Raw genomic sequence first — 15,532 nt, forward strand, 5'->3', positions numbered from 1 at the left:
AGCAAGCAGCCCTGTTTTCCGGTCTTTGATCACTAAATTCTCAAATGACAAAGATGCTGAGGGCAACCCAAGAAGGAAGCCCAGGCGGGTCCTTGAAGTGTCCACCGACTGACAAGTAGACGCCAGACAAAGGTTACAGCGAATCAGAATCACGGCGTCTCAACCGCTGCGAAGTCGGGGGCTTGCTTTAGCATCCGCCCTGTTCAGCCCAAGGCTGCGCAGTGAGCCAACCAGGACAGCCCAAAGCCTCCTGCCCAAGTGGAGTTCACCAACGCGCCTTTGTGGAACAAACCTGAACAAGAAACGCCACTTTCACATCACAGGGCAACAAAGCTTTGAAAATGAGTTGTCCTGAAGTTGCGATCACAACTGCTGGGGGCTGCGCCACGGGAGGGGGCCGGTAGAGTGCTCCGAGCGAGCTCACGTGTTTGCCGGACTCAAGGAAAAGCTACACTTGAGCCAAGAGGCCACCGCCAGGTGCCAGCTGCCCGCCAGGGTTCCAGGACGCCAACAACTTTCCCTGCCCGTTTACGGCTTGCTTTATTCCTTTGTGTTATTTTGCCGGCACATCTGATTTCCACATCAAGGCCTAACCTGAACAAGTGCCCGGTTTCCCTTTGGTTTACCTCCTCAACGCCAGCAGAGAAATAAGGTGACCCAGAAGTAGGTAGTGGAAAACGGCCTTACCTTCAGGGAGCCTACGCCCCGGCGCCTCCACGGTCCTCGGCTACCTGCCGGCCAGCCCCGGCCAGCTTGACAACGGGCCACGCTGGCCCCCCAGGGGGCGCGGAGAGAGTCCCCGGAGCCCGCGCCGAGCTGAGCCGCAGGTGTCTGCCACCGCTTCCGCGGCAACCTGCGCTGCCCTGCTTGGCCGCCCACAAAAGCCAGTTCGAATTACTGCCCTCTCCTTCAGCCAATCGCCGCGGGCCGGCCTGACAGGAGCAGGGCCCCCTGTTGGAAGGGGCCGTCCGCTGGGCCAGAAGCCGAGAACCGGTTTCGACAGGCGCGCCCCGTGGGCCGGGCTCAGGCCTGCACCGCTGCCTGCGCTCCAGGGACGCTGTGTTTCACGCTGGAGCCTTGGGGTGAGCCCTCTCCTGCCCTTCCCCGGCGAGCATCGCTCCGGGGTCCTCGGACTCAAACACGCAGCTTCGAAGACAATGACAGCGAAGGGGAAGGTCACGATGCTGCGTGGGCAGCTCCAGCCACTCGGGGCCTCCTCGGGGGCTCTGCCCGTGCCCCTGGGAGTCTCCACTCTGGCTTATTTGCAGCTGATTACGAACAACCTTTAATCGCCTTTTTTTTTTTTTTTTTTTTTTTTTTGCAAGCAATAGGTTCAGAAACTGGGGAAAGGGGGAAGCAACAGCAAATCGAAAGAAAGGTATTTTGACAGGTGTTGTTTCGAACAGTGAAAGGCAGTATTGCAAAAGTCACCTCTGACATGAACACTTAGATGCTGCTTGTAAAAATAAAAAGACAAAACAGCCACAGAACAGGACGTTCAGCAAAAGAAGGTGTGGCCATGCGGCCCCAGCTGGGCTGGCAGAATCCTAAAACGTTCCCTAAATTGCACCCAGAAAAAGAGCTTTGGCCTCACTCTATCATCTGGGCGCCTGAACCACAATTCTCTGCAGCTGTATGGATAAGGAGGGCTTGATTCACGTTTGGTATTTGCCCCAGACTGTAGGGGTCAGCTTAACAGTAACCATAGACACAAAGAGAGAGAAAAGGAATCGTACACACAGAAAGCAAATGGGACTCCAAGTGCGTCTGAGTCTGTGGCTGTGCAAATGCATTTTCATTAGTTTGGGCTGCTGTGTGGGAAAAAACAAATCAGGGAACCCGCAGATGATTTCTACACCTCCTGGCAAAAGCATCTTGACCAGATTTGCAGAATGTGTGGGGAGAAAGACGAGAGAACACCTGTAATACTCTCTCTCTCTCTCACACACACACACACACAGGAATTCTGAACTCCCCTGGGGGCATTATATTCTACATCTGGTTGTAATCCAGATACCAAGAAACCCCCCAGTCTTCAAAAATAGCATTTCGTTTTAAAGGTGAGACGAACTTTACTCAGACTCTTTCCTGTATTAACTAGAAAGGCAGTCTCTCCAGAACATTCCACTTGAAGTCCAGAGCTATTTATACCCCTCTAATGTGAGATCTAAGGAAACCAGACTGAGGCCAAGGTGGGCGGGGCAGAGTGGGCGGGGCGGTGCCCAGAATCTACCTGCTGCCTGCCGCTGGCACCGCAGATGCAGCCCTCTTTCCTTCCAGGAAGGCAAAGTTCTCATCCCAGGTTTCAGTCCCCCTCCCCCTCCCCCTCCTCCACACCCCAACTGACTTGCATTTCCTTTGAGCCAAGCAGGGCTATTCCCAGCAGGCCAGAGTTCAAGAGCAGCCACACACAATTCAAGCAGAACGTGTCCAACTTCACGACCTCCTGCTGCAGACCCCGAGTCACCTCCACGGTGCAGAATGATAAACGATGCGTGTATACCAGCAGCACACTCACAGGAGTTCCAAGGAGCCAGGAGTCCCCTCCCTCTCCACTTCACCAGTGAGTCCCTCACAGCCCAGATCTGTGTTAACATCCTCAACATGCTGTTGGTGCCAGGAGGAGCTGTGCACACTGCGTCTGTCCTCACAGGTGCTATGCTACGTGGAAAGCAATCTTGAGGGGCTTCTTTAGGGAAGCTAAACTAAGCAGGCAAATTTTAAATATTAAAATGACATTGAGGCCAGCGCCATGGCTCAATAGGCTAATCCTCCGCCTGCGGCGCGGGTACACCAGGTTCTAGTCCCAGTCGGGGCGCTGGATTCTGTCCCAGTCGCTCCTCTTCCTGTCCAGCTCTCTGCTGTGGCCCGGGAGTGCAGTGGAGGATGGCCCAAGTACTTGGGCCCTGCACCTGCATGGGAGACCAGGAGAAGCACCTGGCTCCTGCCTTCGGATCAGCGCGGTGTGCCGGCTGCAGCGTGCTGGCCGCAGCGGCCATTGGGGGGTGAACCAATGGAAAAGGAAGACCTTTCTCTCTGTCTCTCTCTCTCTCTCACTGTCCACTCTGCCTGTCAGAAAAAAAAAATGACATTGAAGCAATTAAATTATCTGCCCTCCACACGTCATTAGATAAGGAAATCATCGTGATGCTTACAAGGAACTCACGTGCATTCTTAGTCTTAGATTGGACGTGGGAAGCTGCTGATATTTGACAAGTTTTAGTCCATTGCAATTGCAATTCCACACGGTTCAACCTACAGTTGGGCTATACCTAAAAACCCATGGTTAGCCACCACGCGATTATCAGCTACTATCGGTAGTTGCCTGTCATCTGAGTGAGAGACAAAGATTTTCGATCCACTTGTTCACTCTCCACATGCCAGAAACCTGAGCTGGGCAGGTTGAAGCTTGGAGCCCAAAAACTCAGTGCCGGTCTTCCATACAGTTGATAGGAACACAAGTACTTACACCATGATCTGCTGCCTCCCAGGTGTGCATTAGCAGGAAGCTGAATTAGGACTTGAACCCAGGCAGCCCAATATGGCAGTGTGGGCATCCCAAGTGGCATCTCAATCATTGCACCAAATACCAGCTCTGAGTTTATCTCTTTTTTTAGTTTTTTTTTTTTTTTTTAGATTTGTTTGTGGGGCCGGCACTGTGGCGTTGCAGGTTAAAGCCCTGGCCTGAAGTGTCAGCATCCCATATGGGTGCCGGTTCGAGTCCTGGCTGCTCCTCTTTCAATCCAGCTCTCTGCTATGGACCTGGGAAAGCAGTGGAGGATGGCCCAAGTCCTTGGGCCCCTGCACCCACGTGGGAGACCCAGAAGGAGCTTCTGGCTCCAGCCTTTGGATCAATGCAGCTCCGGCCATTGTGGCCATCTGGGGAGTGAACCATTGGATGGAAGACCTCTTTCTCTATCTCTACCTCTCTCTGTAACTCTGTCTTTCAAATAAATAAATCTTTAAAACCAAAACAAGGCCGGCGCCCCGGCTCACTAGGCTAATCCTCCGCCTTGCGGCGCGGGCACACCAGGTTCTAGTCCTGGTCGGGGTGCTGGATTCTGTCCCTGTTGCCCCTCTTCCAGGCCAGCCCTCTGCTATGCCCTGGTAGTGCAGTGGAGGATGGCCCAAGTCCTTGGGCCCTGCACCCCATGGGAGACCAGGAGAAGTACCTGGCTCCTGCTATCGGATCAGTGTGGTGTGCCGGCCACGGTGGCCATTGGAAGGTGAACCAACGGCAAAGGAAGACCTTTCTCTTTGTCTCTCTCTCTCTCTCTCACTGTCCACTCTGCCTGTCAAAACATAAAAAATAAAATAAAACCAAAACAAAAAACGATTTGTTTGTCTATTTGCAAGACAGGGTTGCAGAGATAGAGGGAGAGACAGTCTTCAAATGCCCACAATGTCCAGGGCTGTGCTAGGCTGAAGCTTGGAGCCTGGAACTCCTCTAAGGTCTCCCACGTGGGTGGCAGGGGCCCAAGCACTTGGGCCATCTTTTGTTGCTTTCCGTGGCGCATTAGCAGGGAGCTGGATTGGAAATGGAGCAGCCAGGCCCAAAACCAACGCTCATATAGGATGCTGGCATTGCAGGAGGCGACCTAACCCACTGCACCACAATGCCAGCCCCCAAATTTGTCTTTTAATTCCATTTTCTCGTGAACTTTTTGACGAACGTTCACTGTAGTGGCACGGGCTGTCTGAGAGCTCTCCCCACCGTCACCACAACCTGAATGAAGTGAGACAGCACAGGGTACCCCAATCACTCCAGGGAGCAGGGCTGGGAGGGCCACCCATGGGCGGAAGGATGGCCAAGTCTGCCATCCTCCGGTCTGGAAGCAAGACCCTTCATCATGCACGCAGACCACTTCGTGAACAGTTCTGTTTACTGGAACGTACATGCCCGCCTCACTCAGAACCGAGACGGTCCACACCCCGCTGCTCCCCTGCCCGGGTAAAAGCCTGCCTGGTGCTGTCCTCTATTTCCCGCCTCCTCTAGTGCTGAGTTCCAGTGGGCTTGAGGAACAGGTCCCCCAAACGCTTTCACCGCTCATTTGCTGTCTGCCCAGCCCTCCCAGGCAGTCAGCTGAAGAGGCTTAGGCTGTCCTATCTGGAGGCAGCATTTAAAATTCCAGCTGGCACGCCGCCATAGCTCAATAGGCTAATCCTCTGCCTGCGGTGCTGGCGCACCGGGTTCTAGTCCCAGTCGGGGCGCCGGATTCTGTCCCGGTTGCTCCTCTTCCAGGCCAGCTCTCTGCTGTGACCAGGGAGTGCAGTGGAGGATGGCCCAAGTGCTTGGGCCCTGCACCCCATGGGAGACCAGGAGAAGCACCTGGCTCCTGCCTTTGGATCAGCACGGTGCACTGGCCGCAGCAGCCATTGAAGGGTGAACCAACTGAAAAGGAAGACCTTTCTCTCTGTCTCTCTCTCTCACTGTCCACTCTGCCTGTCAAAAAAAAAAAAAAAAAAAAAAAAATCCAGCGGGCAGCAGCAAGGCGGAAGCCCACAGACAGGACGAGTGGGGCGTGGCTTCCTGTCTGGGTCAGCCGCTGATTGGCTGGGTGACCTTGAACAAGTCCCTTGTCTTTTGGGCTCTATTCCTTGTGCTCTGAGAGGACCCTGCCCCAGACATCCCAAGGTGTCTTCCCAGCCCCGATCTTTGTGGTGAAGAGGGGATAAAAAAGGAGAACACCGGATGGATTTCTGAAGAGCTACGATACGCGTTTGTGCCGTGTCTGCCACCCAGTAGCTCACCTACTCCAGCACACGCTGTTTTCTGATGGCCTTTGAAAAAGCCAAACCCACAGACAGGAGAGTTTTACGTCATCACTGAGGAACTGCAGACCACGATCTCAGAACAGCAGATTTCCGCAGGCGTTTCTCCTTAACGATTTGCACATGGGCTTGTGGGGCGCTTGCATGGGGTAGGAGAAGAGGGTCTGTGGTGGACGATTTACAGAACACCAAAGGCAGGCATGGCTTTGCTCATTTTCACCTCTTTGTGTCTGCGTCTTGGGCAGATCAGGCTCCCATTAAGGTGGAGTTGGGAGGCCTGTAGCCACTTACTTGCCAGCCTTTGTACTTTCCTAATTTATTCCCAACATGGAGGAGGTTTGTAAAAATTGCAAGTTTGTCCTGAATACTCCCAGGAGGAATTTAAGGAATTTTCTGAATGGAGGAGACCGAAAGGCCTCTTGGCCTCTGGCCTGTTTTCTTCTGCTTGAGCGCTCACCAGCTTCTAATGCAGTATATAACTGCAGAATGTACTGGATAGCTGGACAGTGCACTGTACGACCGTCTAAGGCACTGTAGAATGCGCTGCAGAGCCGTATAGTGCACTGCACAGCTGAATAACGACTGTCTAATGTACTAGCTAATGCACAGTAGAACTGTATAGCACACTGTGTAACGGACACACACAGTGCGTGTGTTATTATCACCTCCGAGTCCCAAGCACCCGCAGCAAAGGCTGGCATATATTAGATGCTTAATAAATACATTTCTCCTTTTTTTTAAAAGATGTATTTATTTAGTTGAAAGGCAGAGTTATGGAGAGGCAGAGAGAGAGAGAGAGGTCGTCCATCCTCTGGCTCACTCCCCAGATGACTGCAATGGCCGGAGCTGCACCGACCCAAATCCAGGAGACAGGAGCTTCTTCTGGGTCTACTACAAGGGTGTAGGGGCCCAAGGTCTTGGGTCATCCTCCACTGCTATCCCAGGCAATAGCAGAGAGCTGGATGGGAAGTGGAGCAGCTGGAACTCGAACCGGCGTCAATATGGGATGCTGGCACTGCAGGTGGTGGCTTTACCGGCTATGCCACAGCACAGGCAGCCAATAAATACATTTCTAAAATCATATAAAAGGTTCAAGAAGAGCTGGCACCCTGCCTATGTCCCTTTTGTAGACCACACTCTATCTTCAGAGGGAAGAGGCTCCGTAGGACAGGTCACAGAGGTGTGGAAGGTGCCAACAGCCTAGATGACAGTGATGAGTAGGGTGAGAAAAACCTTCAGTACCTCATTCTCATGGGACTCAGATGACTGCTGCCAGCTGTGTAAACTCCCACACGCAGGTTCCAGGCTGCAAGAAAACCAGGCGTGAGCCTGGGGCGAAACTGCAGCTTCTCTGCTCTGGGCCATTCTCGTTTGATTTCATGGGGAATTGTATTTGTTGCAGAACCCTGAGTGTGGTTACGGAGTCGGAGCCTTGAGGACATCTAGGGGAGCAGACACTCAGCAGCTGAGCAATGCTCCCTTTGTACTCAGCTGAGCATTTCTCATCCCACCTGATGGCGCCTGGTGTTAACAAGGTGGGGGAGAAACTGCCCCGCAGGCCTCTGAGTGCCATAAAAGATGCTGGAGGTATTATCACAGGACACCTTGCCTGGGTAAGACCTGGAGGCATAAACCCTCAGGACACAGAAGCCAGAGGGCATGGCGTTTTCTCATCGATAACTCTACTGATGGGGTCAGCCTGCTTTTCAATTCCCCCCTGCTTCTGTCCTGCTGGCCCCGCCCTAACTGGAACCCTCCTTCTCCCTCTTCTGAAGAAAAAGGAAGTATTTTTTCAGAACAGTGTTGGTAGCCTGAAGGTAGCAAATAAAGGCAATAAATTCAATTACCCCTTCAAAGTCCCAACATCCCAGTCGGGGAACCCCAAGTTAAGATTTAGTGATAACAGGTGCAGGAACTACATTTGGGTTCACAATTTATGCTCAGGGATTAAAAAAAAAAAAAAAAAACTCTGGAGGAAAAAAAACCTTACAGCAATCTTAATGGTCCATTTCAGCCTAGAAAAATTACACAGCTATGATAAAGAAGGAGAACAGTGTCCAGACAGCAGCACACGTGTACTTTCTTGTACTTATCTCACAGGTCACTGAGCATGGTGCGTGCTCTGTTTCAGGCAGGATACTAAGCATTATAATATTGGCTCTAACTCTCCCAACAACCTTACTTGGGCCACTATTAGGCACAGAGGAATTAAAAAAAAAAAAAATTGCCCAAGGTCACAAAGCCCACAAATGGTAGCAACAGGATTTGAAGCCAGGCAGGCTGATTTTAAACGAGACGCTCTTAACCCCAGCTGCACGTGGTGGAAATGCTACGATTGAAAACCAGGACACACAGGGCCAGGTCTGGTGCTTGGGACTTTGGGTATGTTTCCGGGTAGCAGGATTCTCCTTAGTGACCCTGTGCCACGCCTCCCCCAGCCAGATATCAGTGGCGTAGATCAGCTGGATGGCGCCAGCAGCAGTAAGGAGAGAGCCTGTCACGCAATTAGCCTGACGACAATTTGGCGTAATAAAATCTGCTTCAAATCATAATTTCAAGTGACGAGGAGGAGGAGGACTTTTTTTCCTTTTGCTTTCCTACCCTTGCATCTTGTGTCATGGTCAAAAAGAGCAGTTTGAATTACAGTGGGGACAGCAAACCCACGTTCCTTGAAAAGACACACAGCCAGAGAGAGGCACAGTCAGGCAGCCGGCACAGGACGCGTATTTTTTTTTTTTTTAAATTCAGTCAGCAGGTGTTTCATGAGAGGTGTTAGGGTGAGCAGAGCCGCAGCCACAGGAAGTGAGACACGATGAGTCCCTTCCCAGTTTGGTATGAGAAACCATCGCCGTCCACTGGAAGAGGCGGCCTGGCCAGTTGGCTGGAGATGAAAAGGAACGAGCGAGCCAGTGCTGGGGCTTCCAAGCTGGCTACACAGGAAAGTAGGTGAATGAGCACAGGGGCCTGCACCAGTTCACAGGAGGCAGCCGGGGCCCCAGGCAAGCTGTAAAGGGCCTGCCTCTCCCACTAGGGCACACACAGCTCCAGCTCCAGCTGCCAGACCGCCTGATCGTTCCAGAAGCAGGAAATCCAGAGTAGGGAAAACGTCCAGATTTCCCTTCCTTCATTATTCTTATTCTTTAATGGATTAATTTATTATTTAAGAGGCAAAGAGACATACACAGAGAGAAACACAGACAGAGTGAGCTCCCAACTGCTGGGTTACTTATTCCCCAGATGCCCACAGCAGCCTGGCTGGGCAAGGGAGAAGCCCAGAGTCAAGAACTCAATGCAGGTTTCCCACACAGGTGACAAGAACCCCAATGACCTAAGCCATCACCCGCCGCCTCCCAGAGTATGAAGCAGCAGGAAGCTGGAGACGAGCTGGAGCCGGGATTCAAACCTAAAGCTCTCTGTGTCTTGACTGCTCTGTCGACTATCTGCCCCATGCCGGGTTTTTGTCTTCAGATCAAATGTTCATACTAGGGTATAAGATGTCATTAAAAAAGTTTTAACAATCAAAGGACTTTATTAAAATCACTGAGTTGACTTTTTAAAGATACAATCGGGGCCAGCATGGCGGCATAGCAAGTTCAGCTAGTGTCTGCAGTGCTGGTGCTCCACTTCCAATCCAGCTCCCTGCTAATGCACCTGGGAAAGCAGCCAAAGATGGCCCAAGGACTTGGGCCCCTGTACCCATGTGGGAGACCCGGAAGAAGCTCCTGGCTCCTGGCTTCGGCCTGGCCCAGCCCTGGCTATTGCAACCATTTGGGGAGTAAACCACCAGATGGAAGATCTCTCTCTATCTCTCCCTCTCTTTCTCTGTAACTCTGCCTTTAAAATAAATAAAATAAATCTTTAAAAAATAAAATCAACTTTAATAGAAAACTTGGGGTGTGTAGCCCTTGCAATCCTTGTGGACACCTAGTCTGAATCACTTCACCATTTTCACTAAGGAGTAACATACACAGAGCGTGTGCAGTGTGCTGATGTGTGCGAAGAGTGAAATGGCACAGTCAGGACACTGCCAGCACCCGCCTGAGGTTCTAGCAGGATCTATCCAGGTTCTCAGCCCCACGTGGGCCTCAGGATCCCTCAGCCTGGCCTCTTGTTGCCCAGCTCAAGTCTTAGTCATGAGGCATGGATAACCGATCTAGTTGTTTGGGATCTGAAAGAAATAGCATGACTTAAATAAACCAGAGCACAATCAGAAACAGCAATGGTGAACGCTACTCCACAGCTCAGACAAGAGCTTCTCCAGGTTCCAATAATCAATACTTTCACAACTGTTCTTTCCAATTCGTTTCCTGTGTAGTTACCACAAGCCAGGTATCCTCTTTAAGCATCACAAAATCCCTCTGAAAAGCAAATTTATGTAGCTTTTCTTCCACTGTCCAATTAAAGGAAACCCAGTTGTGCAGCTAGATTCACACAGCCAAGCAGGAGGAAGTCCAGATGCAAAGGCAAGCTTCTTCCCAAGCCCAGTGCTTCTCCATTGCACTACACCATCTCTCCAGGAGATCAGTAAACTCCTCCACAAGATCTTGATAACTGTCTTTTCCTAACCAAAGGCATTGTGAATTTTATTCAATTTAGAATCTGATGATTTCAGGATTTCCATTATAAAGATGGGGGCATAGTGAAAGCTGATACTCGTGTGTTTTTTAAACACTTCAATAAACACAGTAAAAGAGATAGCGCTATCTTTTATTAGTATAGGTCGTCTTCCCTACCTTTATTTACCTGAATGAATTTCCTGGTGCTTATGAGAACATTGTCTTGTAAGACTATAGATTAGATGTTTAAGGATTTTTCTCCCTCCCAGGAAGTTTGTGCAGAGTGGAAAGGGAGTGAGAAGGGTGGTGGCTGCAGAACCGCATAAAGGGTAGACTAACTGTGGCAGGTGCACCGGGAAGGAGGAGCAGGGAACCTGTCTGGCCACTGTGTTCTGCGTAGGGAGGTCACTGATTTCACCTCGATTATACCAGTGTCCCAAAGGTGCTTCACTTCATCCTTTAACAAGACTGAGAACACATGAATCGCTCCAGGAAACACTGTGTGATTGCGTGGGCAACTAAAGCAGGAGGTCCGGGGGCGTCTAATACCCCACCACCAGCCAATACCACCCCCTCTCGAGGGAGGATATACAAGGCCTGGAGAGGGGAGCAACAGAGGTCCCAGGAGACTTCCCTCTCAGCCCAATGAGCAAAGCGGCTGCTGGGCTCTCCCCAGCGGCTCCTTCTTTTGGTAGAAGGGGAATAGCTGCGGATTTGCCAATACTTTTCATGTAGAAAGGTAGAGACCACGAGACGTTAACTGATGCAAAGGGTTCTTAACTCCACTACGCTGTCTGAATTCTACACTCGCATCTGCCTGACCAGCTGCTTCTCATACTTTAGGTAGCTCCGAAATTCAACTCAGACCTGGGGAAATACCCCCGCTTATCAGAGGCATCTGCTTCCACGTTCATATCTGAATTCTACCCTCCAGGATAGAGGATAACTGGCTGAGTTAGCCTTGTGACTTTTCCTATTGCTTAACAACTTAAGCCCCTTTTGAGTCAGAGCTTCAGTTTTCATTTCATTTTTTTAATGATTATTTATTTTCATTTTATTTGAAAGGCAGGGAGACAGAGAGAGATCTTCCATCTGCTGGTTCACTGCCCAAATGCTCACAACGGCTGGGACCGGGCCAGGCAGAAGCCAGCAGCCAGGAATGCCATCCAGGTCTCTGCATGTGCGCTCAGAGGAAGCTGGAACAGAGGTGGGATAGCTGGGACTTGAACAAGGCACCCTGACAGGGAATACCAGCACCCCAAGGGGCAGCTTAAGCCAATGCACCAGATACTCTCCCATTTTTTAACTAAAAACTGTTTTCAATTGTGGTAAAATACATATAACATAAAATTTTGTTATATGGCTACAGTTGTGGTACAGTGTGTTAAGCCACCCCTTGCAATACTGGCCTCCCATATCAGCACTGGTTTAAGTCCTGGCTGATCTGCTCCCAATCCAGTTTCTTGCTAATGCACCTGCAGAGGCAGTGGATGATGGCCCAAGTCCTTGAGCCCCTGCCACCCATGGAGGAGACCTGAGTGGAACTCCTGGCTCTTGGCTTAGGGCTGGCCCAGCTTTGGGCATTGCAACCATTTGTGGCATGAATCTGCAGATGGAAGATCTCTCTCTCTCTCTGTAACTGCCTTTCAAATATGTAAATAGATCTTTTTTTAAAAAAAATAAAATTGATCATCAACCATTTGCAGGTGTGCGGTTTGTGGTATTAAGGACATATGTGTTGTTGTGTAATCATCACCACCATCCTTATCGAGAACTCTTTGCACCTTGCATGACTGAAACTCTGTGCCCATTAAACAACAGCTCCTCCCCTCGTCTCCCGAGCAGTCGCCATTCCACTTTCTGTTTCTATGAGACTGACTGTTCCAGGTACTGACTGCTCTTAGTGGAATCACACAGTAACTGTCTCTTATGATGGGGTTATGTCACTCGGCATGTTGTCCTCCATGTCCATCCCTGTTGCACTCTGTGTCAGAATTTCCTTCCTTTCTGTAAATTCTTTTTTTAAAAAAACCATAAAATATTTTTAGTTCATCTGACAAGTTAATCAATCAATTGCAGTGAGCGGGAGTCTTTGGTCTATTTAACAAGACTTTGGGCTTGAAAACCATGAGAGGACATGGTAGAGAGTGACAGAGAATTTACTGGACTCTATAATATTCTGGGTCTTTTGGGGGGTGCAATCAGGATAGGGAATACTTGATAAGCCACAGATTGGTGGGCCGAAACCCCAGAGTTTCTCATTCAGTAGGTTTAGAGACAGGCCTGTAAATCTGCATTTCATCGAAGTTCCTGGTCTTTGATCACACTTTTTTTCTTTTTAAGATTGACTTTATTTATTTGAAGGGCAGAGTGATAGAGACAGAGATCCAAGAGCCAAGAGAGACCTTCCATCCACTGGTTCACTCCCCAGTGGTTACAAAGGCCAGGATTGGGCCAGGTTGACGCTAGGAGCCAGAAACTCCATCTGGGTCTCCCACATAGGTGCAGGGCCCAAGTCCTTGGGCCATCTTTGGCTGCTTTCCCAGGTGCATTAGCAGGGAGCTGGATTGGAAGCAGAGCAGCAGGGACTTGAACCAGCACTTTGGGATGCCAGTGCCACATGTGGCTTAATCCACTGAGTCACAATGCCAAGCCCATGACCTCAGTTTTGAGAACTGCTGTTTCTTACCCAGGGGGTTCTAGTTAGCTAATTTCCCCTAGAGTACAAAGAAGATTCCCTCCCACCTAAAGCAGGAGACTTGCAGCTATACAAGAAGAAATCAGAGTACAGAGGAAGACAGGGCAGAAAGCCCAGCCCTTCTGGTCCCCTCCCCCCACCCCCCAGGGAACTTTGGGAGTGAGGGAGAGGGTGGTGGGTTTGTAATGACCAGATTAAATTTAGACAAAATGAAGAACACACATGGGTCAGTTGCACAGCGGGTTGAAGCCCCAACCTGCGGCACCGGCATCCCATATAGGTGCTGGTTCAAGCCCAGGCTGCTCCTCTTCCGATCCAGCTACCTGCTAAGATGCCCGGGGAAAGCAGCAGAGGATGGCTCAAGGCCTTGGGCCCTTGCACCCACATGGGAGACCTGGAAGAAGCTCCTGGATGCTGGCTTCTGATTGGCTCAGCTCTGGCCATTGCAAGGACTTGGGGAGTGAACCAGCAGATGGAAGATCTCTCTCCCAGTCTCTACCTCTCTCTGTAACTCTGTCTTTCAAATAAATAAAATAAATCTTAAAAAAAGAACCCACAATTTTCTGTACATCTAAACTGTCATGAGTTGCTAGATAAAATCAGGGACATATTTTTATAAAAAATTTATTCATTGTTTTATCTGAAATTCAAATTTCACTGGGTGTTTGGAATTTTTATTGGTTCCGTCGGGCAATCTACTGTTACAAACAACTTACTATCGCATATGTACCTGAGGTGATCAGGTTATCCAAGTGTGCCTTCGCCCCTGCCTGTTTCAATGTACCAATGTCAATCATTACACATTCTCATTATCATATCCAGTGAAGGCAATGGACAGATCTGAGCCCCGATTGTACTGGGTTTCAAGCTCCTCTTCATATTTCAGACACAGCTGGAGGTCCAGTTGAACCCTGCCTGCAGACAACCCATGAAGCGCCAGGCACTGTGTGCACTCTCAGAACATTCCAGAACACGCAGGCTGCTAGGGCAAAGGTCAGCCTTCTGGGTCACCTCCTGCCCACGGCCTGAAGGCTTCTAATGACAGAACCTCCTTCCCCTACACAATAACTCCAACTGAGCTGTCTCATGCCACTGAGAAGCCACTCCTGCAGCCTGCAAAGTTGCCTTTTCAGAACCTGAGCGGTAGCTGTATCAGTCCCCTTCTAAGGCAGCGTAAGACCATATTATTCTCAAACTATTTCTGTTATGTTTATGTTTTTGGAGATTATGTGTTTGGTCATCTCCTGGCAAGGCTCTGAGGGAGTAAGTAAGTAAGCTGGGGCTTCACTCTGGGCTGCTAGAGACAGAGATGCTATGTGGTGCCAGCATCCCATACAGGGGCTGGTTCGAGTCCCAGCTGCTCCACATCTGATCCAAATCTCTGCTCATGGCCTGGGAAAGCAGTGAATGATGGCCCAAGGGCTTCGGCCCCTGCTACCCACGTGGGAGACCCAGAAGAAGGTCCTGGCTCCTGGCTTGGGACTGGCCCGGCCCTGGTCGTTGCAGCTATTTAGGGGTAAACCAGTGGATGGAAGACCTCTCTCTGTGTCTCTCCCTCCCTCTCTCTGTGTCTCTCCCTCCCTCTCTCTGTAAATCTGCCTCTCAAATAAATAAGATCTTAAAAAAAAGAAAAAGAAAAAGAAGAGAAGAGAAGAGACAGAGACAAAGGCCAAACCCAGCCCTTCTAGGAGCTAGTGGGACTGGGTGGGGCAGCCCACAGTAGGCTGTTGGGTCAGAACCACGGAGGCTCCCGCCTCAACTCAACATCATTTATCTACTATTTGGGAAAGAATTGGCACTTTCTCACTGCAACTCTCAAACAGTCACTTAACAACAATGATCCAACATTTCAGTATTCATGAGGTATTTCCACCACTTCTAAAATTACAGAACAAAATGTGGTGGGATCATGCCTGGGGGGTTTGGCTTCATTTTGCTTGGGGGTAGGGGTGTAGAAAATGATGAGCCTGCACCCCTCATCTGGATAAGCCACAAGACTTCTCCCTGCTCGCTGAGCTGTCTCCCCTATTTCTATTTTCATTGGCATGTGAACTTGCTCCAGCAAATGAGTGAGACAAGATGACAAGGTGGATTTATTTAAAGGGCTGCAAATTAACACTGCTGGGAAAACAAAAGGCACCAGCCTGTACCGCCTTTAAAGCAAAACAAATAAAAGCATTGGCGCAGCCACCTGTGGTCAGCAGGGTTAGAAGGACCTACACTGGGCTGGCTGGGCAGTTCGAGCAGTCACAAACAACAACTCATCTGAACCCAGACGGGTGGGCAAGCTTCGGCTTTGGGTCACACAGACTAGCGCTAAAATACACAATTCACAGATGTCTCCCCCTGCCAGACTGCCCTCTCAAAAGTCTATGTGCTCACCTGTAAAATATGGTAACAAAAATATCTGTTTCCAGGATTGCTGTGAGAATTAAATGGGGGGAGGGGGTGGCGGTGCTGTGGCATAGAAGGTAAAGCCTATGCCTGCAGTGCCAGCAACCATCAT

General features: G+C 50.2%; 1 protein-coding gene across 5 annotated transcripts in view; it reads right to left on the reverse strand.

Annotated features, from left to right (window-relative positions):
• Positions 1–15,532, reverse strand: part of SHROOM3 (shroom family member 3) — a 350,654-nt gene that overhangs the window by 177,291 nt on the left and 157,831 nt on the right. Inside the window, exon 1 of one of the 5 annotated variants that reach the window (XM_051819661.2) lies at positions 688–948. The exons of the other annotated variants lie outside the window; for them this stretch is intronic. The gene's annotated coding sequence lies outside the window, so the exon portion shown is untranslated. Of the gene's footprint in view, positions 1–687; positions 949–15,532 lie in introns of those variants that run through there. 5 annotated transcript variants of the gene reach the window in all.

The sequence above is a fragment of the Oryctolagus cuniculus genome, chromosome 8 (genome assembly GCF_964237555.1).
Source record: "Oryctolagus cuniculus chromosome 8, mOryCun1.1, whole genome shotgun sequence".
Lineage (NCBI taxonomy): Eukaryota > Metazoa > Chordata > Mammalia > Lagomorpha > Leporidae > Oryctolagus > Oryctolagus cuniculus.